The sequence below is a fragment of the Triticum urartu genome, chromosome 7A (genome assembly GCF_056163025.1).
Source record: "Triticum urartu cultivar PI428250 chromosome 7A, HENAU_Tu73, whole genome shotgun sequence".
Taxonomy (NCBI): domain Eukaryota; kingdom Viridiplantae; phylum Streptophyta; class Magnoliopsida; order Poales; family Poaceae; genus Triticum; species Triticum urartu.
In genome coordinates, this window is record NC_141879.1 from 661,785,682 (window position 1) to 661,798,072 (window position 12,391).

Here is a 12,391-nt window from a genome sequence, read left to right on the forward strand (position 1 = left end):
GTGATAGGATGGCCCTGGAAATAATGTTTAAGCTTCCGGCTTGCCATAAACACTCCATATACCAGCTTCTCCAATGTGGATACCTCTGCTTTGATTTAATGAGTACTTCACTGATATAATAAATCGGCTGTTGAACCGGATTTTCCTTGTCAGCTTCTTTGTGCTCCACCACAATAGCCACACTAACAGCTCGGGCATTAGCAGCCACATATAGCAATAATGGCTCCTTATCGATCGGTGCTGCAAGCACAGGCGGTTTAGCTAACTGCCTCTTCAACTCCTCAAACGCTTTATCGGCTGTCTCGCTCCAGACAAAATTATCTGTTTTCTTGAGCATCTGATATAAAGGGATAGCCTTCTCCCCAAGACGACTGATAAAACGGCTCAAAGCCGCAATCCGGCCGGCTAGACGTTGAACGTCATTGATACACGCCGGTTTAGCCAAAGATGTAATTGCTGAATTTTTTTCCGGATTAGCCTCAATGCCTCTATTTGACACCAGAAAACCCAAGAGTTTGCCCGCCGGTACACCAAAGACACACTTTTCCGGATTGAGCATCATCTTGTAAACCCGGAGGTTGTCAAAGGTTTCTCTCAAATCGTCTATTAATGTTTCCTCCTTCCTGGACTTTATCACAATATCATCCACATATGCATGAACATTGTGCCCAATCTGCTTATGAAGACAATTTTGAACACAGCGTTGATAAGTCGCCTGGGCACTCTTGAGCCCAAAGGGCATGGAGACATAGCAGAAGGCTCCAAAGGGAGTGATGAAAGTTGTCTTCTCCTGGTCCTTAACTGCCATTTTGATCTGATGATAACCAGAGTAAGCATCCAAAAACACAAACGGTCACAACCCGCTGTAGCATCAATGATCTGATCAATACGAGGGAGGGCAAAGGGGTCTGCAGGACAAGCTTTGTTCAAGTATGTGTAATCTACACACATACGCCAAGTGTCGTTTTTCTTAAGAACCAGCACCAGATTAGCCAACCACTCTGGGTGAAAGACTTCCACGATAAACCCTGCGGCCAACAACCGAGCTACCTCTTCACCGATAGCCTTACGCCTTTCTTCATTGAAGCGGCAGAGAAACTGCCGGACCGGCTTAAACTTAGGATCAATGTTAAGTGTGTGCTCAGCGAGTTCCCTCGGTACACCTGGCATGTCAGAAGGTTTCCATGCAAAGATGTCCCGGTTCTCATGGATGAACTCGATGAGCGCGCTTTCCTATTTGGGATCCAGGTTAGCGCTGATGCTGAACTGCTTGGATGAATCGCCAGGAACAAAATCAACCATCTTTGTATCTGTGGCCGATTTAAACTTCAACGCCGGATCGTGTTCCGTAGTTGGCTTTTTCAAAGAAGTCATATCTGCCGGATCAACTTGGTCCTTATAAAACTTCAATTCCTCCGTGGCACAAACTGACTCAGCATAAGCCGCATCACCTTCCTCACATTCCAAAGCGATCTTCCTGCTCCCGTGTACTGTGATGGTCCCCTTATGACCTGGCATTTTGAGCTGTAGATCAACATAACACGGCCTCGCCATGAACTTAGCATAAGCCGGTCATCCGAACAAAGCGTGATACGGACTTTTGATTTTTACCACCTCAAAAGTCAATGTTTCTGACCTTGAATCATAGTCATCTCCAAAAGCCACCTCTAAGGCTATCTTGCCTACTGGATATGCAGACTTGCCAGGCACCACACCATGAAAAACAGTATTTGACGATTTAAGACTCTTATCTGTCAACCCCATACGACGGAAGGTATCATAATATAGAATGTTGATACTGCTTCCCCCATCCATGAGTACCTTCATGAACTTATATCCCCCAACTTGAGGGGCCACCACTAGGGCCAAGTGACCCGGATTGTCAACCCGGGGTGGGTGATCCTCTCTACTCCACAAAATGGGTTGCTCAGACCAGCGCAAATACTGAGGCACTGCCGGTTCAATAGAGTTTACTGCCCTCTTGTGAAGCTTCTGATCACGCTTACACAAGCTAGTGGTGAAGACATGATATTTCCCACTATTTAGCTGCTTAGGATTGCTCTGATAACCCGACTGCTGCTGCTGGTTCCCCTGATGGTTGTAACCTCCCTGGTTGCCTTGGTGCCCTTGATTGATGTGTCCAGTTTGATTGCCTTGAAATCCTGAACCGGAACTGCCACCTCCGTAACCCGGCCCGTGGAAACCACCTCCTGAACCGCCGGGCAGGCCATTGTCGTACTGGAACATATTGGAGTTCTTAAAATCTCGCATGGTATAACAATCCTTCCAAAGATGTGATTTTGACTTCTCCTTTGATCCATGCTTTGGACAGGGTTGATTTAAAAGGCGCTCCAAATTGGGGCCTGAACCTCCGCCCCTCTGGGCTGCTTGCCCTTACGGCGCTGGCCATTCTCCTGAGCATTGGTGTTAGCGACAAAGTCCAAGCTGTTGTCGGCCTTGCGCTTACCACTGTTCCCTTGGCGTTGCCGTTCTTTTTCCCTTTCCCCGGTTTGTCCTCCTCTGAGTCAGGGTCTTTGGTATTATCTGAATCGGCATATACTTAACCAAAGCGGCCATAAGCGTTGACATATCATTGCAGTGACGTTTGAGCCTTCCTAACTTCTGTTTGAGCGGCATAAAACAGCAATTGCCCTCCAACGTTAGCACTGTGGTATCTGCATTGATACGATCTGATGAATGCAAAATCGCTGAGACCCGCTTGACCCAATGGGTCGTGGACTCCCCCTCCTCTTCGACACAAGCGGCCAGATCCACAATTGACATGGGCTGCTTACAAGTATCTTTGAAGTTCTGGATAAACCGATGCTTCAATTCGGCCCAAGATCCAACAGAGTTAGTTGGTAAGCTCTTCAACCAAGTACAAGTTGTTCCTTCCAACATCATGGTGAAGTACTTAGCACATACCGCTTCATCCACATCGAGCATCTCCATTGCCATCTCGTAGCTTTCAACCCATGCTTCCAGCTGTAGATCGGCGGTATAATTGGGTACCTTACGAGGTCCCTTGAAGTCTTTGGGTAATCTCACATTACGCAAAGCGGGGGTAAGGCACGGCACCCCCAAAGAACTGAATACTACCCCTGGTTTGACTGAAGCAGTGGGACGAACTGGAGTAGGTTGACGGGCCCCGTGCAGGGCCGCTAACTCGGCCTCCCGACGTGCACGACCATGATCCACTACATCCTGCGCATTGGCACCGCCCCCTGCCGGGTTGTGTCCTCGCAGCGAGTTACGGCGACGCGCACTGCTTGACACGGCCGGTTCATCCTCTACATGCCTGCTGTAGCTCCGGCTTGGACGTGGGGTGGAATGAATCCTCTCACAACTGTGCGAATATGCTTGCTACTGATTTAGGGCTGTTTGAAGGAGATCTCTGGCCCGTCGTGCTTCAACCACAACTGGTGACTCGCCGTCGGTTGGGAGAGCTGCTAATCGTGAAGCGGCGGCCACAATGTTGTCCAATGGGTTGGAATAATGCCCGGGAGGTGTTGGAACATATTGCGGCACAATGTTATTCTGACAAGGTGGATCCATCGTGCGCGGCTGAACCGGCGCTCCTGTTCCTGGTGCCTCGGTCCGGTTTAATATTGGTTGGTTACTAGTTCCTGCTCCTGGCGTGTTGAAGAGATTTCGTGGCTCATAACCCAACGGGAGATGCGATCGGTACCTTCTTCTCATGACTTCTTCAGAAGCGTTCTGATCGAGCCTAATCCGGTAGGCCTGAGCTTCCAACTCAGCCTGTTTTGTGGCCATCCTAGCGTTCTCTGCCGCTAGATCCGCTTTAGCCTGAGCTATCTGATCCTTTACCTTTGCAATCTCCGCGTTGTGCTGATCCCGGGCTGCTGCATCCACCTCTGCGGCCATCAATGTTGCCAAAGCGTTGAACAAGTCAGACAGGACTTGAGCCGGAGGCGGCGCAGAGCTTCCTGCCCCTGCTGGCGTGGCCGTTGTTGAACCGGAGAGTATTGTTGCGGCAGCTGATGAATGAGGCGCCGACTGTGTACCGGCCATGAAGATAGTGGCCCGGTTTGGCAGATCAGGGAAGTCCGGAATACTGTTGCCCTCGGATCCTCCACTAATCCGGCCATCCTGCAACTGATAGAGCAATTCGGTCTCTCCAGAAGACTCGTCGTCGGAACAGACAACGGTTTCTCCATCGGACGCCAGTCCGTCCTTGTATTCTGCTCCATGGATGACGCCTACCAAAACATGCTTTGCCACGGGTTGAACCGGAGAAGGGCTTGCACATTGAGCCGTCTCGATGATGTCGGTGCAGATGTCCGGCTCAGGGGCCGGTTCGCCAATCCTGCAGATGAAGACGTGAATCCCACCAAAGGGGACCCGGTACCCGTATTCGATTGAATCGGCCTCGGGACCCCATCCTGCGTTGTCGATGTAGAGCTTGCCGCGAAGACTCTTCGTCATCTGGCCCACAGCGTATCCCTTGAGTCCATCAAAGCTGCCCTTCAAGAACTCGAAACCATCGTGCGATAGCCCCACGGTGGGCGCCAACTGTCGTGGGTTTGTCACGGCAGATGTCCTTGTGAAAGGACTTAGTCGTGGAGCCATCGCAACAGATTAGCTTAAAGGGGTTAAACCGGACAAGGGGACACGGGGAGTTTATACTAGTTCGGCCCCTTTGATGAAGGTAAAAGCCTACGTCTAGTTGTGATTGGTATTGCTGGGGTTTCGAAGGCCAGGGAGCGAACCCGCTTTGTCTAGCTCTCGAGTTGTTGTCTGTTGTCCCTGAACCGCTGTCGGGTCGTCGCTTTATATACATAGGTTGACGCCCGCCGGTTTACAGAGTCCCGAAGCCGGATCATAAACGTGTCCGGTTCGGTCTCTATCCTTCCTATCTTACGATGCAAGTTACATAACAAGGTCGGTTTACATCTACAGGCCTTAACTCGCCTCTGGGCCTTGGGCCTTCATAAAGCGCCATCATTCTTATGTCTTCATGGGCTTCTAATCTTCATAAGGTTAATCCGGCTACCCCTGGCCGGTTTACGTCCAGTAGTAATATCCCCAACAAGTGCCGAGCTGGCCCTTTGAGCTTTAGTGGGAGGTATTTGATAGCGTGGAGGTCATCTCCGCGGGCCATGTGGATATGGAGAATAAAATCCTCGATCCATACCGCCGGGTCGGTTGTTCCGTCGTATGATTCAATGTTAATGGGTTTGAACCCTTTGGGGAATTCGTGATCCATTACTTCATCGGTGAAGCAAAGAGGGTGTGCGGCGCCTCTGTATTGGGCTGCGTCGCAACGTAGCTCCGACGGAGTCCGTCTGCGGTTGTCGGCTCGTGTGTGACTAGGTTTGTCATGTCCGAATAGGTAGTCATCATCATGTGTCGAGGAACGTCCTCGCGATCCATAAATCGATCGGGTATATCATCCTTTATTATCCAGGGTTTGCCGGAGGTCGTATGTATGACCCCAAACTGTTTTGTCTCTGTTTTTTCGTGGTGGCGGGGCGGGCTGCTGTTCGGCTTGAGTTGTCGCTCTATCCCGACCATAAGGTGGTCGGTCCACCGCACTGTCCCGACCACGTAGTGTTCAGTCGACCGCATTACGCGAGGGAAGTATGGGCTCCGGTGCCTCTTCGTCGAACTTAGGTAGCAATCTTGGTTTTGGGTAACTCTTGGCTGGGCGTTTGAGGCTGTATCTTCGGCTGCCAGAACGTCAGTGCACCTGTCGACGAGCAGATCTTGGTCAGCTTGAAGCTGCTGCTGCTTCTTTTTCAGGCTCCTTGCGGTGGCTATTAGCTGGTGCTTGAAGCGCTCCTGCTCGAGAGGTTCCTCAAGCACGATGAAATCTTCGCTGCCGAGGCTTTCCTCATCCTCAGAGAGCGGATGATAACTACCGTCCTCCGATTCGTTGGGCCTAGCCTATTCGTCGGGGCTGGCTTGCCCGTTTTCTTGCTCCTCCTGTTCGGATGTTACCTCAGCAAGGTCTTCATTGTTTTCGGCATCGTCCGGTATTGTCTTCTCCGGTACCGGTATTGTTGTCCTTTGAACGACGTGACTTAAAGCGGCGCCGAGGACGCTGGTGTTTTTGTTGTGTCTCAGGAGGTTTATTCTCAACTGGATTTTCTTTGTCATCGCCGCTATTCTCCTTTGGTGCATCCACCATGTACACATCGTACGAGGAAGTGGCCGTCCAACATCCGGTGAACGGCCGGTCCTGGGCCTCTTCCTCTCCGGCATCGTCGTCCATACTGTCGATGTCATCGGAGCCGTAATCGAGCATGTCAGTTAAGTCTTCGACAATGGCTATAAAGTGGGTGGCGGGTGGGGAGTGAAATTCCCTGTCATCAGCTTCTAGTTCAAACCGGATATAGTTCGACTGTGAGTCCCCCGCCAAGGACAGGTTCTTTAATGAGCTTAGCACATTGCCCAAGGGTGAGTGCTGGAAGATGTCTGCGGCGCTGAACTCGAAGATCGATAAACGATCAAGTTCGGCATCCATGGACTCACATGGTTCGGAACTTACACCCAGAGACGAGTCCGGGGTTCCGGTGACAAAAATATTGTGTGAGTTTAAGTCCATTTGCGGCTCCAACATCGAGGAATTTGTGGCCTCCATGATGGGGTTGAACCTCCAGTCCTTAGATGGCGCCGTATGCTCCGGATCTAAGGCCAGAGCAGTTACAGGAGCTATCTCCTGAATATGGTCCGATGACAGATTTAGGTCATGTTCATCGAGGTGACCAAGAGCGATCGCCGCGGTCTCGAATCCAGCAAAGATCAGATCTCCACGGATGTCCGTGACGTAGTTCAAGCTCCCAAATCTGACATGATGGCCAGGGGCGTAGCTATCAATCTGCTCCAGATGGCCAAACGAGTTGGCCCGTAGTGCGAAGCCGCCGAACATGAAAATCTGTCCAGGGAGGAAGGTTTCTCCTTGGACAGCATCATTGTTGACGATTGAAAGGGCCATCAAACCTTTTGAGGACGGCACAGTGGAACTCTCAATGAAAGCACCAATGTCGGTGTCAAAACTGGCGGATCTCCGCTAGGGGGTCCTGAACTGTGCGTCTAAGGTCGATGGTAACAGGAGACAGGGGACACGATGTTTACCCGGTTCGGGACCTCTCTATGGAGGCACTACCCTACGTCCTGCTTGATTGACATTGATGAATATGAGTATTACAACAATTGATCTACCACGAGATCGTAATGGCTAAACCCTAGAGGTCTAGCTTGTATGGCTATGGTAATGAATATCTCCCTCTCCGGACTAAGCCCTCTGGTTTATATAAACACCAGGAGGATCTAGGGTTACATAAGGTCGGTTACAAAGAAAGGAATCTACATGTTTGGTCGCCAAGCTTGCCCTCCACACCAAGGAGAGTCCCATCCGGACACGGGTGCAGTCTTCGGTCTTCGTATCTTCACAGCCCATCAGTCCGGCCCATGGCTAACAGGCCGGATGCCCGAAGACCCCTTAGTCCAGGACTCCCTCAACTGGGTCAATAGGTTAGTCCCAAAAAATATATAAAGTTGCTATAAAATGATTGTAAAACATCCAAGAATGATAAAATAATAGCATGAATACTTCATAAATTATAGGTACGTTGGAGACGTATCAGCATCTCCAAGCTTAATTCCTACTCATCCTTGAGTAGGTAAATGATAAAAGAAAAAAATTATGAAGTGTGAATGCTAGCAAAGTGCATAAGTTTGATCAGTGATAATTTCAATCACTTTTCCTAGCATCATGACAACAACTCATTCTTATTAAATCTCTCATGTTTAAAGTAGTAACCAATTCACATGTTAAGGTTCAAACAATGAGTTCTCTTGAAACTCAACAACCTATGTTCTTAGTCACCAAGCAATTGCAATTCAACTTATTCAGCAGAGTATAAGTAAGAGCTCCACATACTCAACCATCATATAGTCTTCTATGATTGCTAACACTCACGGCATACACATGAGCAAAACGTTTCAACCGGACACATAGAAAGATACGGGCTTATTATTTCGCCTCCCAACGTATTCACCTCAAGGGTGATGTCAACAATAATAACTCATGCTACCCATATCCAACTGGATATATGTGCCTAGATCTTTCCTCACCACATGATGGTTGCCAAAAGAGAAAAATAAAAAGGAATAGAGAGAAGAACTTTGACTCTTGCATGAAAGTAAATACATAAAAGTAAAAGATACGCCCTTCGCAGAGGGAAGTAGAGGTTGCCATGCGCTTATTTGTTTGTATGCTCAACCCCTTAGTGCAAAAGAACGTCATGTTATATTACCCCTTATGATAGCAACCTTTATTATGCAGTCTATCGCTTTTATTCTTTGCCATCACAAGTTCGTACAACGCTGAATTTTCTCTTACACTAAATGATCTAACACTTTTAGAAGCAATTTTATTGCCTTATTCGACCGATGACAACTTACTTGAAGGATCTTATTCAATCCTTATGTAGGTATGGTGGACTCTTGAAAATAAGATTTGGGTTTAAGGGTTTTTGGATGCACAAGTAGTATCTCTACTTGGTGCGGAATTTTTGGCTAGAAAAGATGGGGGGCAAGCACCACATGTTGAAGGATTTATGACAATATAACTTCTATATGAATATGAACAAACATAAACCATTACGTTGTATTCCTTATCCAACGTCAACAATTTTGGCATATAATATTTTGATAGGGGCTCACAATCACAAAAGATTTCCAAGATAGTGTATTTGCATGTGAAAGTTCTCTTCCTTATACTAATTATTTGTAAATTGCTTGTATGACCAATATTGTGATTGTCAAGCCTCAAAAGATTTCACTTTCTAAACCCAATGTGAAGCTACCATTAGGCATGATATGTTTTCAACTTCATGTTCAATTTATTCAACAATTTACTCATGAGATATAAGTGAAGCCCAAGAGTAAATGACAAGCTACTCCAAAAATATAAATGAAGCTCAAGCGAGTAGTTATGTAAATGGATAACGATCTAAGAATTTTATTAAAACAGCAAGCAAAACAAAATAAAATGACATCTATCTATTATATACTTAAAACGATAGAAAACGAACGGTTAAGATTAATCTCAAGATATTGAACGGTTGAGATTAGTCAAATAGAAACTCATGACACGTCCAGGTCCCACGTTATTAGTAAGACCAAGTTATTAGTAAGACCAATTAGTCTACCGTATGAGGAGACCTAACTAGACACAAACTGATTCAATTCTATGTCAGTACTGGTCCTTCCCGTTCAGTTAGTACTAACCTACTGGGTCTCATTAAATATTATAAACTGAACAATAAAAAAATCAAGTGCCACAATGTGCTAGCTCTTTTTTTAGATGATATGCGCAGTTTAATGGTGCATATATGTGCGTATGTGTTTATATTAAATAAGATCTGTTCATCAAAATATGGCTCTGTATTTTAAAAAAAATGTTAGAAAATAAATCTTGACCATTAATTTTATATATATTGAAGGGTGAGATTTTAATCCATAAATGTTACATACAAATATTGTTACCTAAAAAAATTGAACATGCCACGTGTAAATAGCTATATTTTCCAGCCGAAGCCAAAGAATGTGCAGTAGTGGGATGGGTTCAGATTTGACAAGGAAAAAATTACGAGTAAATCGGAACTAAAACAGGTCGCTTCAAGCGTAAGTGCATAGGACTCTTAAAACGAAGACAAAAGATAGAAGGATGCACCTTGCATGCATACCCTTTTTGTTGAGAATCACTGTGCATGCGTACAACTTCTGAAAGCAACAAGTGAAGGCTCGTCACTACTCAAGTAATTTGGAAGGAGTAAATCAGAGATAAAACAGGCTGCTTCAATCAGGGCCGGCCCAGGGGTATGGCCGGAGGGGCGACGGCCCAGGGCCCAGGCTGGAGGAGGGCCCAAGATTCTGTATGTATGTGTAGTATAGCCCAGCGAAAAGTTAGGTGGAGTTAAAAATAAAGGAAACCTATACAGGGGGCCTGGAGATTGGCTAGGCCCAATTGAAGCTAGCGACAGGTGAAGTGTCCCACGCACGGCCGCACGCAGGCGATAATCAATCTGATTGTTCTGTCGTTCGCTTCGTTAGTTCCTCTTCCAGTCTTCCTCAACCGTCGCCCGTTGCCTCCGCGTCGGTCCCTCGGGAATAATCGGACTCTTGTTCGTTCTCGCCGCTACGGCGCTGTGCGTGGCAGACCGGCAGCTTGGTTTTGCGCCGTGCGCCCCATGTCGGCGACCCGGCGTCTCGCCCATCCGGCATCCGCGAGGCCGCGACCATCAATCCATTCAGCCATCCACGGCAGGTCATTGGCAAATGGTCACAAGATTCCGACCATGAGTTTGTGCGGTCTTTCACAAGTAACGTGTTAATCCATTCCCAAATTCAGTATACTATCTACATGAAACATAATTAGGGTTTGAATTTATAAAGTTGTAATTGTGTGTGTTCTCTTTTCTTCCTAATTTTAGAATAACAGTCTGTTTTACAACATTTCCTAAGAAGCATTGCTGAAAAAATGACGTTTATGTGTGTCTTACGACTTAGGGGCCCATGTCGTCGAGGTCGCCTAGGGCCTTCCAAACCATAGGGCCGGCCCTGGCTTCAATCTCGCCGGTGCACCATCGCTGATGCTATTGCCACACATGCAGCAATTTGTGATTTGGAACAGAATAAGAACCATTGAAGACGTACGTGGTTGTCTCTAGAGCATCACCTATTTAGCTATTAACTGGAAAATTAAGATCCTAGCGACGGTGGTGTGGGCTATGAGCCTACGATTGCGGCAGAGGCATGTGTTGCAGGACAGGACCGCAGCGCCATGGCATGTTGTCGCTGACTCACGGTTGTGGCCGCGCGATCAAGTCGAGTAAAGGGGTAATCCCGATCAAGAGCTTTGGTTGAGCATAACACAAGCAAGCATGTGCACATGCATTTGGAGGTGAACAGGTGCCGATCTCTTTCTTGCGTCATATGCGTTAATTGATTCTTCATTGTACCAGCAGCTACGCCAAGGTGTCGAGATGATCCGATCAAGCACGACCAGACTGATGGCAATGTGCAAGGAGGCCAGGCGCACGATGGATGACGCTGGAGAAGTGCTTTCTTGGTGATGGATTCGGTTGTACTACGCCATGGCTCTTCTGCTTTAGTCGTTTTCGCTTGAGAGATGCTCTAGTTATCCTGTTAGTTTGTGTATGGTTCTGTACTTTGCTTAGACTGTGTGGTGCTGTCAGATTTTCGCCCCATAGTGCTTGTTTCGATGACGGGCGGGCATGGTGGGTTTCTTGGCAGTGCGTTGAACTCGCTACCCCTCTTTCCCTTCTCCCTGATTATGTTTGAAACTATTGTATTTCCGTTTAATGCAAATGGAAGGCGTACGCCCGGTTCAAAAAAAAAAGCTTTCTGACTTTCGGTCGGGCTCCATGCAGCCCAGAATTTTCAGAAAATCAAGAATCGATCTTTTAGGTTTCAAATAATTTGGAAATAAATACATAAGTACTTATACATTATATAGGGTCGTGTTATTCGTCACCCTGGTGAGGAATAGTTATTCTTCACCCCCCTCTATTTTACCATCAATGCCTCGCAATTTTACGTTCCGTAAGTTTTGTCTTATTTCCGACGTAAAAAGAGACCGTAAGAAAATATATAATCGTTGTGTATGTGTGTGTGTCTATATATATATATATATATATATATATATATATATATATATATATATATATATATATATATATATATCACCCGAGGTAATCTTACGATCATTTGATAATTAAATTACGTTTGTAATTTAAATAGTTACATTTTTATTGATTCACTACGTAAAATTTGGCATAAGAAAATAAAAATATAAGTCATAAGACAAGAAAATTTACAGTTTATGTATATTTTACACTATGTTTTTACGTTTGTAATTTTACATAACATTATATATAGGGTCGCGCTATTCGTCACTCTGGGTGAGGAATAGTTATTCTTCACCCCCATCTATTTTACCATCAATGCACCGTAATTTTACGTTCCGTAAGTTTTATCTTATTTCCGACGCAAAAAGAGACCGTAAGAAAATATATAATCGCCGTAAAAAATATTTTATGTTGTGTAAAATTATAAACATAAACACATAGTCTAAAATACACATAAACTACAAATTTTTTTGTCTTATGACCTATATTTTTATTTTCTTATGTCAAATTTTACGTAGTGAATCAATAGGAATGTAACTATTTGAATTCCAAACTTAATTTAATTATGAAATGATCGTAAGATTACCTCGGGTGAAGAATAACTTATTCTGCACCCTGGGTGAAGAATAACTTATTCTACACCCTGGGTAATCAATAGGTAAAACTGTGTCTACCATAGCTTGCCACAGAACTAGTTAAGGGTCGTTGAA